Here is a 16,303-nt window from a genome sequence, read left to right on the forward strand (position 1 = left end):
GTAGATCCCAGCCGCGGTCAGCATACTCCTGTGTAGATCCCACCCTGGTCAGCACTCTCCTGTGGAGATCACATCCCCGGTCACTCTCTCCTGTTTAGATCCCAGCCATGGTCACTCTCTCCTGTGTAGATCCCAGCTCCAGTAAGCACCCTCCTGTGCAGATCCCAGCCATGGTCACCCTCTCCTTTGTAGATCCCTGCCCTGGTCACTCTCCCCTGTGTAGATCCCGGCACCGGTCAGTGCTCTCCTGTGTAGATCCCAGCCCCAGTCAGCACTATCCTGTGTAGATCCCAGCCCTGATCAGCACTCTCCTGTGTTGATCCCAGCCCCATTCAGCACTCTCCTGTATAGATCCCAGCCCCGGACAGCACTCTCCTGTGTAGATCCCTGCCCCGGTCAGCACACTACTGTTTAGATCCCACCCCGGTCACTCTGTCCTGTGTAGTTTCCAGCCCTGATCAGCACTCTCCTGTGTAGATCCCAGCCCTGATCAGCACTCTCCTGTGGAGATCCTACCCCGGTCAGCACGGTCCTATGTAGATCCCAGCCCCAGTCAGCACTCTCCTGTGGAGATCCCAGCCCCGGAAAGCACTCTCCTGTGTAGATCCCAACCCCGTTCAGTACTCTGCTGTGTAGATCCCAGCCCCGGTCAGCACTCTCTCCTGTTTAGATACCAGCTCCAGTCAGCACTCTCCTGTGCAGATCCCAGCCATGGTCACTCTCTCCTGTGTATATCCCACCCCGGTCAGCAGTTTCTTGTGCAGATCACAGCCCCGGTCACTCTCTCCTGTGTAGATCCCTCCCCGGTCAGCACTCTCCTGTGTAGATCCCAGCACCGGTCAGCACACTCCTGGGTAGATCCCAGCCCTGGTCAGCACACTACTGTTTAGATCCCACCCCGGTCACTCCTGTGTAGTTTCCAGCCCTGATCAGCACTCTCCTGTGTAGATCCCAGTCCCGGTCAGCACTCTCCTGTGTAGATCCCTGACCCAGTCAGCACTCTCCTGTGTAGATCCCTCTCCCAGAAAGCACTCTCCTGTGTAGATCCCAGCCCCGGTCAGCGCACTCCTGTGTAGATCCCAGCACCGGTCAGCACGCTGCAGAGTAGACCCCAGCCTCGGTCACTCTCTCCCATGTAGATTCCAGCACTGCTCACCGTCTCCTGTGTAGATCCCAGCATCGGTCAGCGCTCTCCTGGGTAGATCCCTGCCTCGGTCAGCACACTACTGTGTAGATCCCACCGCGGTCACTCTCTCCTGTGTAATTTCCAGCCCTGATCAGCACTCTCCTGTGTAAATCCCAGCCCTGATCAACACTCTCCTGTGTAGATCCCAGCCCTGATCAACACTCTCCTGTGCAGATCCCAGCCCCGGAAAGCACTTTCTTGTGTAGTTCCCAGCCCCGATCAGGACTCTCCTGTGTAGATCCCAGCCCCGGTCAGCACACTGCTGTTTAGATCCCACCCCGGTCACTCTGTCCTGTGTAGATCCCAGCCCCAGTCATCACTCTCCTGTGGAGATCCCAGCCCCGGACAGCACTCTCGTGTGTAGATCCCAGCCCCGGTCACACTCTCCTCTGCAGATCCCAGCCCTGATCAGGACTCTCCTGTGTAGATCCCAGCCCCGGTCAGCACACGACTTTTTAGATCCCACCCCGGTCACTCTCTGCTGTGTAGTTTCCAGCCCTGATCAGCACTCTCCTGTGTAGATCCCAGCCCCGGAAAGCATTCTCCTGTGTAGATCCCAGCCCCGGTCAGCACTCTCCTATGTAGATCCCAGCCCTGGTCAGTACTCTGCTGTGTAGATCCCTTCCCTGGGCTCTCTCTCCTGTTTAGATCCCAGCCATGGTCACTCTCTCCTGTGGAGATCCCAGCTCCAGTCAGCAGTCTCCTGTGCAGATCCCAGCCAGGACACCCTCTCCTGTGTAGATCCCAGCTTCGGTCACTCTCTCCTGTGTAGATCCCGGCACCGGTCAGCGCTCTCCTGTGTAGATCCCAGCCCCGGTCAGCAATCTCCTGTGTAGATCCCAGCACCGGTCAGCACTCTCCTGTGTAGATCCCAGCACCGGTCAGCAATCTCCTGTGTAGATCCCAGCACCGGTCAGCACGCTGCTGAGTAGACCCCAGCACCAGTCAGCACTCTCCTGTGCAGATCACAGCCCCAGTCACTCTCTCCTGTGTAGATGCCAGCACCGGTGCGCACTCTCCTCTGTAGATCCCAGCCCCTGTCAGCACTATCCTGTGTAGATCCCAGCCCCAGTCAGCACTGTTCAGTGTAGATCCCAGCCATGGTCACTCTCTCCTGTGTACATCCCAACCTCAGTCAGCACTCTCCTGTGCAGATCCCAGCCTTGGTCACTCTCTCCTGTGTAGATCCCAGCCCCAGTCAGCACTCTCCTGTGTAGATCCCAGCCATGGTCACTCTCTCCTGTGTACATCCCAACCTCAGTCAGCACTCTCCTGTGGAGATCCCAGCCATGGTCAGCCCTCTCCTATGTAGATCCCAACCCCGTTCAGTACTCTGCTGTGTAGATCCCAGCCCCGGTCAGCACTCTCTCCTGTTTAGATACCAGCTCCAGTCAGCACTCTCCTGTGCAGATCCCAGCCATGGACACCCTCTCCTGTGTGGATCCCAGCCCTGGTCACTCTCTCCTGTGTAGATCCCGGCACCGGTCAGTGCTCTCCTGTGTATATCCCAGGCCCAGTCAGCACTCTCATGTGTAGATCCCAGCCCCGCTCAGGACACTACTGTGTAGATCCCACCCTGGTCACTCTCTCCTGTGTAGTTTCCAGCCCTGATCAGCACTCTCCTGTGTAGATCCCAGCCCTGCTCAGGACACTACTGTGTAGATCCCACCCTGGTCACTCTCTCCTGTGTAGTTTCCAGCCCTGATCAGCACTCTCCTGTGTAGATCCCAGCCCCGGTCAGCACTCTCTTGAGTAGATCCCAGCCCCGGTCAGCACTCTCCTGTGGAGATCCCAGCCCCGGTCAGCATCTTCTGTGTAGATCCCTGCCCTGGTCAGTACTCTGCTGTGTAGGTCCCAGCCCCGGACAGCACTCTCCTGTGGAGATCCCATCCCTGCTCACTCTCTCCTGTGTAGATCCCAGCCATGATCACTCTCCGCTGTGTAGATGCCAACCCCAGTCAGCACGCTCCTGTGTAGATCCCAGCCCCGGTCACGCTCTCCTGTGTCGATCCGAGCCCCGGTCAGCACTCTCCTCTGTACATCCCATCCCTGATCAGCACTCTCCCGTGTAGATCCCATCCACGGTCACTCTCTCCTGTGCAGATCCCAGCCCTGACCAGCACTCTCCTGTGCAGATCCCAGCCATGGGCACTCTCTCCTATGTAGATCTCAGCCCCGGTCAGCAGTTTCTTGTGCAGATCACAGCCCCGGTCACTCTCTCCTGTGTAGATCCCATCCCCAGTCAGTCTCTCCTGTGTAGTTCCCAGCCCCGGTCTGCACTCTCCTGTGTAGTTCCCAGCCCCGGTCACTCTCTCCTGTGCAGATCCCAGCACTAACCAGCACTCTCCGGTGTAGATGTCATCCCCGGTCACTCTCTCCAGTGCAGATTCCTGCCCTGACCAGCACTCTCCTGTGTAGATCCCAGCCATGGTCACTCTCTCCAGTGTAGATCCCAGCCCCAGTCAGCATTCTCCTGTGTAGATCCCAGCCCCGCTCTGCACCCTCCTGGGTAGATCCCAGCCCTGGTCAGCACACTACTGTTTAGATCCCACCCCGGTCACTCCTGTGTAGTTTCCAGCCTTGATCAGCACTCTCCTGTGTAGATCCCAGTCCTGGTCAGCACTCTCCTGTGTAGACCCCAGTCCTGGTCAGCACTCTCCTGTGTAGATCCCAGCCCCAGTGTGCACTCTCCTGTGTAGATCCCAGCCCCGGAAAGCACTCTCCTGTGTAGATCCCAGCCCCGGTCAGCGCACTCCTGTGTAGATGCCAGCACCGGTCAGCACACTACTGTGTTGATCCCAGCCCCGGTCACTCCTGTGTAGTTTCCAGCCCAGATTAGCACTCTCCTGTATAGATCCCAGTCCCGGTCAGCACTCTCCTGTGTAGATCCCTGCCCCAGTCAGCACTCTCCTGTGTAGATCCCTGCCCCAGTCAGCACTCTCCTGTGTAGATCCCAGTCCCGGAAAGCACTCTCCCGTGTAGATCCCAGCCCTGGTCAGCGCATTCCTGTGTAGATCCCAGCACCGGTCAGCACACTCCTGTGTAGACCCCAGTCCTGGTCAGCACTCTCCTGTGTAGATCCCAGCCCCAGTGTGCACTCTCCTGTGTAGATCCCAGCCCCGGAAAGCACTCTCCTGTGTAGATCCCAGCCCCGGTCAGCGCACTCCTGTGTAGATGCCAGCACCGGTCAGCACACTACTGTGTGGATCCCAGCCCCGGTCATTCCTGTGTAGTTTCCAGCCCAGATTAGCACTCTCCTATATAGATCCCAGTCCCGGTCAGCACTCTCCTGTGTAGATCCCTGCCCCAGTCAGCACTCTCCTGTGTAGATCCCAGTCCCGGAAAGCACTCTCCCGTGTAGATCCCAGCCCTGGTCAGCGCACTCCTGTGTAGATCCCAGCACCGGTCAGCGCACTCCTGTGTAGATCCCAGCACCGGTCAGCACGCTGCAGAGTAGACCCCAGCCTCGGTCACTCTCTCCCATGTAGATTCCAGCACTGCTCACCGTTTCCTGTCTAGATCCCAGCATCGGTCAGCGCTCTCCTGTGTAGATCCCTGCCTCGGTCAGCACACTACTGTGTAGATCCCACCGCGGTCCCTCTCTCCTGTGCAGATCCCAGCACTGACCAGCACTCTGCTGTGTAGATCCCAGCCCCGGTCAGCACACTCCTGTGTAGATCCCAGCCCCAGTCAGCACACTCCTGTGTAGATTCCATCCACTGTCACTCTCCCCTGTGCAGCTCCCAGCCCTAACCAGCACTCTCCTGTGCGGATCCCGGCCATGGTCACTCTCTCCTGTGTTGATCCCACCCCAGTCAGCAGTTTCTTGTGCAGATAACGGCCTCGGTAACTCTCTCCTCTGTAGATCCCAGCCCCAGTCACTCTCTCCTGTGTTGACCCCAGCCTCGGTCAGCACACTCCTGTGCAGATCCCAGCACCAGTCAGCACGCTGCTGAGTAGACCCCAGCACCGGTCACTCTCTCCCATGTAGATCCCAGCACTGCTCACCCTTTCCTATGTAGATCCCAGTCCCGGTCAGCACTCCCCTGTGTATATCCCAGCCCCGGTCAGCACTCTCCTGTGCAGATCCCAGCCCTGACCAGCACACTCCTGTGCAGATCCCAGCCATGGTCACTCTCTCCTGTGTAGATCCCACCCCGGTCAGCACTTTCTTGTGCAGATCACAGCCCCGGTCACTCTCTCCTGTGTAGATCCCTCCCCGGTCAGCACTCTCCTGTGCAGATCCCAGCCATGATGACTCTCTCCTGTGTAGATCCCACCCCGGTCAGCACTTTCTTGTGCAGATCACAGCCCTGGTGTCTCTCTCCTCTGTAGATCACAGACCCTGTCAGCACTATCCTGCATAGATCCCAGCCCCAGTCAGCACTGCTCGGTGTAGATCCCAGCCATGGTCACTCTCTCCTTTGTACATCCCAGCCTCAGTCAGCACTCTCCTGTGCAGATTCCAGCCATGGTCACCCTCTCCTGTGTAGATCCCAGCCCCGGTCACTCTCTCCTGTGGAGATCCCAGCCCCAGTGAGCACTCTGCTGTGCAGATCCCAGTCATGGTCACACTCTCCTGTGTAGATCCCAGCCCCAGTCAGCACTCTCCTGTGCAGATCCCAGTCATGGTCACACTCTCCTGTGTAGATCCCAGCCCCAGTCAGCACTCTCCTGTGTCGATCCCAGCCCTGATCAGCACTCTCCTGTGTAGATCCCAGCCCTGGACAGCACTCTCCTGTGTAGATCCCAGCCCCGGTCAGCACACTACTGTGTAGATCGCACCCTGGTCACTCTCTCCTGTGTAGTTTCCAGCCCTGATCAGCACTCTCCTGTGTAGATCCCAGCCCTGATCAGCACTCTCCTGTGTAGATCCCAGCCCCGGTCAGCACACTACTGTGTAGATCGCACCCTGGTCACTCCTGTGTAGTTTCCAGCCCTGATCAGCACTCTCCTGTGTAGATCCCAGCCCTGATCAGCACTCTCCTGTGGAGATCCCAGCCCTGATCAGCACTCTCCTGTGTAGATCCCAGCCCCGGTCAGCACTTTCCTCTGTAGATCCCAGCCCCAGTCAGCACTCCCCTGTGTAGATCCCTGCCCTGATCAGCACTCTCCTGTGTTGATCCCAGCCCCGGTCAGCACTCTCCTGTGTAGATCCCAGCCCTAGTCAGCACTCTCCTGTGTAGATCCCAGCCCTGGTCAGTACTCTGCTGTGTAGATCCCAGCCCCGGTCAGCATTCTCCTGTGTAGATCCCACCCCTGGTCAGCACTCTCCTGTGTAGATCCCATCCCCGGTCAGCACTCTCCTGTGTATATTCCAGCCCCGGTCCGCACTCACCTGTGTAGATCCCACCAACGGTCAGCACTCTCCCGTGTTGATCCCAGCCGCAGTCAGCACTGTTCGGTGTAGATCCCAGCCATGTTCACTCTCTCCCGTGTAGATCCCAGCCTCAGTCAGCACTCTCCTGTGTAGATCCCAGCCCCAGACAGCACTCTCCTCTGTAGATCCCAGCCCCTGTCAGCACTATCCTGTGTAGATCCCAGCCCCAGTCAGCACTGTTCGGTGTAGATCCCAGCTATGGTCACTCTCTCCTGTGTACATCCTAACCTCAGTCAGCACTCTCCTGTGCAGATCCCAGCCATGGTCACACTCTCCTGTGTAGATCCCAGCCCCAGTCAGCACTCTCCTGTGGAGATCCCAGTCCTGGACAGCACTCTGCTGTGTCGATCCCAGCCCCACTCAGCACTCTCCTGTGTAGATCCCAGCCCCACTCAGCACTCTCCAGGGTAGATCCCAGCCCCGGTCAGCACACTACTGTGTAGATCGCACCCCGGTCACTCTCTCCTGTGTAGTTTCCAGCCCTGATCAGCACTCTTCTGTGTAGATCCCAGCCCTGATCAGCACTCTCCTGTGGAGATCCCAGCCCCGGTCAGCACTCTCCTGTGTAGAACCCAGCCCCAGTCAGCACTCTCCTGTGTAGATCCCAGCCCTGATCAGCACTCTCCTGTGTAGATCCCAGCCCCAGTCAGCACTCTCCTGTGTAGATCCCAGCCTCGGTCAGTACTCTGCTGTGTGGATCCCAGCCCCGGAAAGCATTCTCCTGTGTCGATCCCAGCCCCTGTCAGCACTCTCCTATGTAGATGCCAGCCCTGGTCAGTACTCTGCTGTGTAGATCCCTTCCCTGGGCTCTTTCTCCTGTTTAGATCCCAGCCATGGTCACTCTCTCCTGTGTAGATCCCAGCTCCAGTCAGCAGTCTCCTGTGCAGATCCCAGCCAGGACACCCTCTCCTGTGTAGATCCCAGCTTCGGTCACTCTCTCCTGTGTAGATCCCGGCACCAGTCAGCACTCTCCTGTGTAGATCCCAGCACCGGTCAGCAATCTCCTGTGTAGATCCCAGCACCGGTCAGCACGCTGCTGAGTAGACCCCAGCACCAGTCAGCACTCTCCTGTGCAGATCACAGCCCCGGTCACTCTCTCCTGTGTAGATGCCAGCACCGGTGCGCACTCTCCTCTGTAGATCCCAGCCCCTGTCAGCACTATCCTGTGTAGATCCCAGCCCCAGTCAACACTGTTCAGTGTAGATCCCAGCCATGGTCACTCTCTCCTGTGTACATCCCAACCTCAGTCAGCACTCTCCTGTGCAGATCCCAGCCATGGTCACACTCTCCTGTGTAGATCCCAGCCCCAGTCAGCAATCTCCTGTGTAGATCCCAGCCATGGTCACTCTCTCCTGCTTAGACCCCAGCCCCACTCAGCACACTCCTGTGTAGATCCCAGCCCCGGTCAGCACACTACTGTGTAGATCCCACCCCGGTCACTCTCTCCTGTGTAGTTTCCAGCCCTGATCAGCACTTTTTTGTAGAGCCCAGCCCTGATCAGCACTCTCCTGTGGAGATCACAGCCCCGGTCAGTGCTCTGCTGTGTAGATCCCAGCCCCAGTCAGCACTCTCCTGTGGAGATCCCAGCCCCGGTCACACTCTCCTGTGTAGATCCCAGCCCCGGTCAGCACTCTCCTGTGTAGATCCCAGCCCAGGCCTGTACTCTGCTGTGTAGATCCCAGCCGCGGTCAGCATACTCCTGTGTAGATCCCACCCTGGTCAGCACTCTCCTGTGGAGATCACATCCCCGGTCACTCTCTCCTGTTTAGATCCCAGCCATGGTCACTCTCTCCTGTGTAGATCCCAGCTCCAGTCAGCACCCCCCTGTGCAGATCCCAGCCATGGTCACCCTCTCCTTTGTAGATCCCTGCCCCGGTCTCTCTCACCTGTGTAGATCCCGGCACTGGTCAGTGCTCTCCTGTGTAGATCCCAGCCCCAGTCAGCACTATTCTGTGTAGATCCCAGCCCTGATCAGCACTCTCCTGTGTAGATCCCAGCCCCATTCAGCACTCTCCTGTATAGATCCCAGCCCCGGACAGCACTCTCCTGTGTAGATCCCTGCCCCGGTCAGCACACTACTGTTTAGATCCCACCCCGGTCACTCTGTCCTGCGTAGTTTCCAGCCCTGATCAGCACTCTCCTGTGTAGATCCCAGCCCTGATCAGCACTCTCCTGTGTAGATCCCACCCCGGTCAGCACGGTCCTATGTAGATCCCAGCCCCAGTCAGCACTCTCCTGTGGAGATCCCAGCCCCGGAAAGCACTCTCCTGTGGAGATCCCAGCCATGGTCAGCCCTCTCCTATGTAGATCCCAACCCCGGTCAGTACTCTGCTGTGTAGATCCCAGCCCCGGTCAGCACTCTCTCCTGTTTAGATACCAGCTCCAGTCAGCACTCTCCTGTGCAGATCCCAGCCATGGACACCCTCTCCTGTGTAGATCCCAGCCCTGGTCACTCTCTCCTGTGTAGATCCCGGCACCGGCCAGTGCTCTCCTGTGTATATCCCAGCCCCAGTCAGCACTCTCATGTGTAGATCCCAGCCCCGCTCAGGACACTACTGTGTAGATCCCTCCCTGGTCACTCTCTCCTGTGTAGTTTCCAGCCCTGATCAGCACTCTCCTGTGTAAATCCCAGCCCCGGTCAGCACTCTCTTGAGTAGATCACAGCCCCGGTCAGCACTCTCTTGAGTAGATCACAGCCCCAGTCAGCACTCTGCTGTGGAGATCCCAGCCCCGGTCAGCACTCTCCTGTGTAGATCCCAGCCCTGGTCAGTACTCTGCTGTGTCGGTCCCAGCCCCGGACAGCATTCCCCTGTGTAGATCCCACCCCTGGTCAGCACTCTCCTGTGCAGATCCCAGCCCTGATCAGCACTCTCCTGTGGAGATCCCAGCCCAGACAGCACGGTCCTATGTAGATCCCAGCCCCAGTCAGCACTCTCCTGTGGAGATCCCAGCCCCGGAAAGCACTCTGCTGTGTAGTTCCCAGCCCCGGTCAGCCCTCTCCTATGTAGATCCCAACCCCGGTCAGTACTCTGCTGTGTAGATCCCAGCCCCGGTCAGCACTCTCTCCTGTTTAGATACCAGCTCCAGTCAGCACTCTCCTGTGCAGATCCCAGCCATGGACACCCTCTCCTGTGTAGATCCCAGCCCTGGTCACTCTCTACTGTGTAGATCCCGGCACCGGTCAGTGCTCTCCTGTGTATATCCCAGCCCCAGTCAGCACTCTCATGTGTAGATCCCAGCGCCGCTCAGGACACTACTGTGTAGATCCCACCCTGGCCACTCTCTCCTGTGTAGTTTCCAGCCCTGATCAGCACTCTCCTGTGTATATCCCAGCCCCAGTCAGCACTCTCTTGAGTAGATCCCAGCCCCGGTCAGCACTCTCTTGAGTAGATCCCAGCCCCAGTCAGCACTCTCCTGTGGAGATCCCAGCCCCGGTCAGCACTCTTCTGTGTAGATCCCAGCCCTGGTCAGTACTCTGCTGTGTAGGTCCCAGTCCCGGACAGCATTCCCCTGTGTATATCCCACCCCTGATCAGCACTCTCCTGTGTAGATCCCATCCCTGCTCACTCTCTCCTGTGTAGATCCCAGCCATGATCACTCTCCGCTGTGTAGATCCTAACCCCAGTCAGCACGCTCCTGTGCAGATCCCAGCCATGATCACTCTCTCCTGTGTAGATCCCAGCGCCGGTCACTCTCTCCTGTGTCGATCCGAGCCCCGGTCAGCACTCTCCTCTGTAGATCCCAGCCCCTGTCAGCACTCTCCTGTGTAGATCCCAGCCCCAGTCAGCACTCTCATGTGTAGATCCCAGCCCCGCTCAGGACACTACTGTGTAGATCCCTCCCTGGTCACTCTCTCCTGTGTAGTTTCCAGCCCTGATCAGCACTCTCCTGTGTAAATCCCAGCCCCGGTCAGCACTCTCTTGAGTAGATCACAGCCCCGGTCAGCACTCTCTTGAGTAGATCACAGCCCCAGTCAGCACTCTGCTGTGGAGATCCCAGCCCCGGTCAGCACTCTCCTGTGTAGATCCCAGCCCTGGTCAGTACTCTGCTGTGTCGGTCCCAGCCCCGGACAGCATTCCCCTGTGTAGATCCCACCCCTGGTCAGCACTCTCCTGTGCAGATCCCAGCCCTGATCAGCACTCTCCTGTGGAGATCCCAGCCCAGACAGCACGGTCCTATGTAGATCCCAGCCCCAGTCAGCACTCTCCTGTGGAGATCCCAGCCCCGGAAAGCACTCTGCTGTGTAGTTCCCAGCCCCGGTCAGCCCTCTCCTATGTAGATCCCAACCCCGGTCAGTACTCTGCTGTGTAGATCCCAGCCCCGGTCAGCACTCTCTCCTGTTTAGATACCAGCTCCAGTCAGCACTCTCCTGTGCAGATCCCAGCCATGGACACCCTCTCCTGTGTAGATCCCAGCCCTGGTCACTCTCTACTGTGTAGATCCCGGCACCGGTCAGTGCTCTCCTGTGTATATCCCAGCCCCAGTCAGCACTCTCATGTGTAGATCCCAGCGCCGCTCAGGACACTACTGTGTAGATCCCACCCTGGCCACTCTCTCCTGTGTAGTTTCCAGCCCTGATCAGCACTCTCCTGTGTATATCCCAGCCCCAGTCAGCACTCTCTTGAGTAGATCCCAGCCCCGGTCAGCACTCTCTTGAGTAGATCCCAGCCCCAGTCAGCACTCACCTGTGGAGATCCCAGCCCCGGTCAGCACTCTTCTGTGTAGATCCCAGCCCTGGTCAGTACTCTGCTGTGTAGGTCCCAGTCCCGGACAGCATTCCCCTGTGTATATCCCACCCCTGATCAGCACTCTCCTGTGTAGATCCCATCCCTGCTCACTCTCTCCTGTGTAGATCCCAGCCATGATCACTCTCCGCTGTGTAGATCCTAACCCCAGTCAGCACGCTCCTGTGCAGATCCCAGCCATGATCACTCTATCCTGTGTAGATCCCAGCGCCGGTCACTCTCTCCTGTGTCGATCCGAGCCCCGGTCAGCACTCTCCTCTGTAGATCCCAGCCCCTGTCAGCACTCTCCTGTGTAGATCCCAGCCCCAGTCAGCACTCTCCTGTGTAGATCCCAGCCCCGGAAAGCACTCTCCTGTGTAGATCCCAGCCCCGGTCAGCGCACTCCTGGGTAGATCCCAGCCCCGGTCAGCACACTACTGTTTAGATCCCACCCCGGTCACTCCTGTGTAGTTTCCAGCCCTGATCAGCACTCTCCTGTGTAGATCCCAGTCCCGGTCAGCACTCTCCTGTGTAGATCCCAGTCCCGGTCAGCACTCTCCTGTGTAGATTCCTGACCCAGTCAGCGCACTCCTGTGTAGATCCCAGCACCGGTCAGCACGCTGCAGAGTAGACCCCAGCCTCGGTCACTCTCTCCCAGGTAGATTCCAGCACTGCTCACCGTCTCCTGTCTAGATCCCAGCATCGGTCAGCGCTCTCCTGGGTAGATCCCTGCCTCGGTCAGCACACTACTGTGTAGATCCCACCGCGGTCACTCTCTCCTGTGTAATTTCCAGCCCTGATCAGCACTCTCCTGTGTAAATCCCAGCCCTGATCAACACTCTCCTGTGTAGATCCCAGCCCTGATCAACACTCTCCTGTGCAGATCCCAGCCCCGGAAAGCACTTTCCTGTGTAGTTCCCAGCCCCGATCAGGACTCTCCTGTGTAGATCCCAGCCCCGGTCAGCACACTGCTGTTTAGATCCCACCCCGGTCACTCTGTCCTGTGTAGATCCCAGCCCCAGTCATCACTCTCCTGTGGAGATCCCAGCCCCGGACAGCACTCTCGTGTGTAGATCCCAGCCCCGGTCACACTCTCCTCTGCAGATCCCAGCCCTGATCAGGACTCTCCTGTGTAGATCCCAGCCCCGGTCAGCACACGACTTTTTAGATCCCACCCCGGTCACTCTCTGCTGTGTAGTTTCCAGCCCTGATCAGCACTCTCCTGTGTAGATCCCAGCCCCGGAAAGCATTCTCCTGTGTAGATCCCAGCCCCGGTCAGCACTCTCCTATGTAGATCCCAGCCCTGGTCAGTACTCTGCTGTGTAGATCCCTTCCCTGGGCTCTCTCTCCTGTTTAGATCCCAGCCATGGTCACTCTCTCCTGTGGAGATCCCAGCTCCAGTCAGCAGTCTCCTGTGCAGATCCCAGCCAGGACACCCTCTCCTGTGTAGATCCCAGCTTCGGTCACTCTCTCCTGTGTAGATCCCGGCACCGGTCAGCGCTCTCCTGTGTAGATCCCAGCCCCGGTCAGCACTCTCCTGTGTAGATCCCAGCACCGGTCAGCACTCTCCTGTGTAGATCCCAGCACCGGTCAGCAATCTCCTGTGTAGATCCCAGCACCGGTCAGCACGCTGCTGAGTAGACCCCAGCACCAGTCAGCACTCTCCTGTGCAGATCACAGCCCCGGTCACTCTCTCCTGTGTAGATGCCAGCACCGGTGCGCACTCTCCTCTGTAGATCCCAGCCCCTGTCAGCACTGTCCTGTGTAGATCCCAGCCCCAGTCAACACTGTTCAGTGTAGATCCCAGCCATGGTCACTCTCTCCTGTGTACATCCCAACCTCAGTCAGCACTCTCCTGTGCAGATCCCAGCCTTGGTCACTCTCTCCTGTGTAGATCCCAGCCCCAGTCAGCACTCTCCTGTGTAGATCCCAGCCATGGTCACTCTCTCCTGTGTACATCCCAACCTCAGTCAGCACTCTCCTGTGGAGATCCCAGCCATGGTCAGCCCTCTCCTATGTAGATCCCAACCCCGTTCAGTACTCTGCTGTGTAGATCCCAGCCCCGGTCAGCACTCTCTCCTGTTTAGATACCAGCTCCAGTCAGCACTCTCCTGTGCAGATCCCAGCCATGGACACCCTCTCCTGTGTAGATCCCAGCCCTGGTCACTCTCTCCTGTGTAGATCCCAGCCCTGGTCACTCTCTCCTGTGTAGATCCCGGCACCGGTCAGTGCTCTCCTGTGTATATCCCAGGCCCAGTCAGCACTCTCATGTATAGATCCCAGCCCCGCTCAGGACACTACTGTGTAGATCCCACCCTGGTCACTCTCTCCTGTGTAGTTTCCAGCCCTGATCAGCACTCTCCTGTGTAGATCCCAGCCCTGCTCAGGACACTACTGTGTAGATCCCACCCTGGTCACTCTCTCCTGTGTAGTTTCCAGCCCTGATCAGCACTCTCCTGTGTAGATCCCAGCCCCTGTCAGCACTCTCTTGAGTAGATCCCAGCCCCAGTCAGCACTCTCCTGTGGAGATCCCAGCCCCGGTCAGCATCTTCTGTGTAGATCCCTGCCCTGGTCAGTACTCTGCTGTGTAGGTCCCAGCCCCGGACAGCACTCTCCTGTGGAGATCCCATCCCTGCTCACTCTCTACTGTGTAGATCCCAGCCATGATCACTCTCCGCTGTGTAGATGCCAACCCCAGTCAGCACGCTCCTGTGTAGATCCCAGCCCCGGTCACGCTCTCCTGTGTCGATCCGAGCCCCGGTCAGCACTCTCCTCTGTACATCCCATCCCTGATCAGCACTCTCCCGTGTAGATCCCATCCACGGTCACTCTCTCCTGTGCAGATCCCAGCCCTGACCAGCACTCTCCTGTGCAGATCCCAGCCATGGGCACTCTCTCCTATGTAGATCTCAGCCCCGGTCAGCAGTTTCTTGTGCAGATCACAGCCCCGGTCACTCTCTCCTGTGTAGATCCCATCCCCAGTCAGTCTCTCCTGTGTAGTTCCCAGCCCCGGTCTGCACTCTCCTGTGTAGTTCCCAGCCCCGGTCACTCTCTCCTGTGCAGATCCCAGCACTGACCAGCACTCTCCTGTGTAGATGTCATCCCCGGTCACTCTCTCCAGTGCAGATTCCTGCCCTGACCAGCACTCTCCTGTGTAGATCCCAGCCATGGTCACTCTCTCCAGTGTAGATCCCAGCCCCAGTCAGCACTCTCCTGTGTAGATCCCAGCCCCGCTCTGCACCCTCCTGGGTAGATCCCAGCCCTGGTCAGCACACTACTGTTTAGATCCCACCCCGGTCACTCCTGTGTAGTTTCCAGCCTTGATCAGCACTCTCCTGTGTAGATCCCAGTCCTGGTCAGCACTCTCCTGTGTAGACCCCAGTCCTGGTCAGCACTCTCCTGTGTAGATCCCAGCCCCAGTGTGCACTCTCCTGTGTAGATCCCAGCCCCGGAAAGCACTCTCCTGTGTAGATCCCAGCCCCGGTCAGCGCACTCCTGTGTAGATGCCAGCACCGGTCAGCACACTACTGTGTTGATCCCAGCCCCGGTCACTCCTGTGTAGTTTCCAGCCCAGATTAGCACTCTCCTGTATAGATCCCAGTCCCGGTCAGCACTCTCCTGTGTAGATCCCTGCCCCAGTCAGCACTCTCCTGTGTAGATCCCTGCCCCAGTCAGCACTCTCCTGTGTAGATCCCAGTCCCGGAAAGCACTCCCCGTGTAGATCCCAGCCCTGGTCAGCGCATTCCTGTGTAGATCCCAGCACCGGTCAGCACACTCCTGTGTAGACCCCAGTCCTGGTCAGCACTCTCCTGTGTAGACCCCAGTCCTGGTCAGCACTCTCCTGTGTAGATCCCAGCCCCAGTGTGCACTCTCCTGTGTAGATCCCAGCCCCGGAAAGCACTCTCCTGTGTAGATCCCAGCCCCGGTCAGCGCACTCCTGTGTAGATGCCAGCACCGGTCAGCACACTACTGTGTAGATCCCAGCCCCGGTCACTCCTGTGTAGTTTCCAGCCCAGATTAGCACTCTCCTGTATAGATCCCAGTCCCGGTCAGCACTCTCCTGTGTAGATCCCTGCCCCAGTCAGCACTCTCCTGTGTAGATCCCAGTCCCGGAAAGCACTCTCCCGTGTAGATCCCAGCCCTGGTCAGCGCACTCCTGTGTAGATCCCAGCACCGGTCAGCGCACTCCTGTGTAGATCCCAGCACCGGTCAGCACGCTGCAGAGTAGACCCCAGCCTCGGTCACTCTCTCCCATGTAGATTCCAGCACTGCTCACCGTTTCCTGTCTAGATCCCAGCACCGGTCAGCGCTCTCCTGGGTAGATCCCTGCCTCGGTCAGCACACTACTGTGTAGATCCCGCCGCGGTCCCTCTCTCCTGTGCAGATCCCAGCACTGACCAGCACTCTGCTGTGTAGATCCCAGCCCCGGTCAGCACACTCCTGTGTAGATCCCAGCCCCAGTCAGCACACTCCTGTGTAGATTCCATCCACTGTCACTCTCCCCTGTGCAGATCCCAGCCCTAACCAGCACTCTCCTGTGCGGATCCCAGCCATGGTCACTCTCTCCTGTGTTGACCCTACCCCAGTCAGCAGTTTCTTGTGCAGATAACGGCCTCGGTAACTCTCTCCTCTGTAGATCCCAGCCCTAGTCACTCTCTCCTGTGTAGATCCCAGCCCCGGTCAGCAATCACCTGTGTTGACCCCAGCCTCGGTCAGCACACTCCTGTGCAGATCCCAGCACCAGTCAGCACACTGCTGAGTAGACCCCAGCACCGGTCACTCTCTCCCATGTAGATCCCAGCACTGCTCACCCTTTCCTATGTAGATCCCAGTCCCGGTCAGCACTCCCCTGTGCAGATCCCAGCCCTGACCAGCACACTCCTGTGCAGATCCCAGCCATGGTCACTCTCTCCTGTGTAGATCCCACCCCGGTCAGCACTTTCTTGTGCAGATCACAGCCCCGGTCACTCTCTCCTGTGTAGATCCCTCCCCGGTCAGCACTCTCCTGTGCAG

At 58.3% G+C, this 16,303-nt stretch overlaps 1 protein-coding gene across 6 annotated transcripts in view; it reads left to right on the plus strand.

Annotated features, from left to right (window-relative positions):
• stxbp4 (syntaxin binding protein 4) overlaps window positions 1–16,303 on the plus strand; it is a 253,195-nt gene that overhangs the window by 157,368 nt on the left and 79,524 nt on the right. The window lies entirely within an intron of this gene.

This window comes from Carcharodon carcharias, chromosome 22 (genome assembly GCF_017639515.1).
Source record: "Carcharodon carcharias isolate sCarCar2 chromosome 22, sCarCar2.pri, whole genome shotgun sequence".
Classification (NCBI taxonomy): Eukaryota; Metazoa; Chordata; class Chondrichthyes; order Lamniformes; family Lamnidae; genus Carcharodon; species Carcharodon carcharias.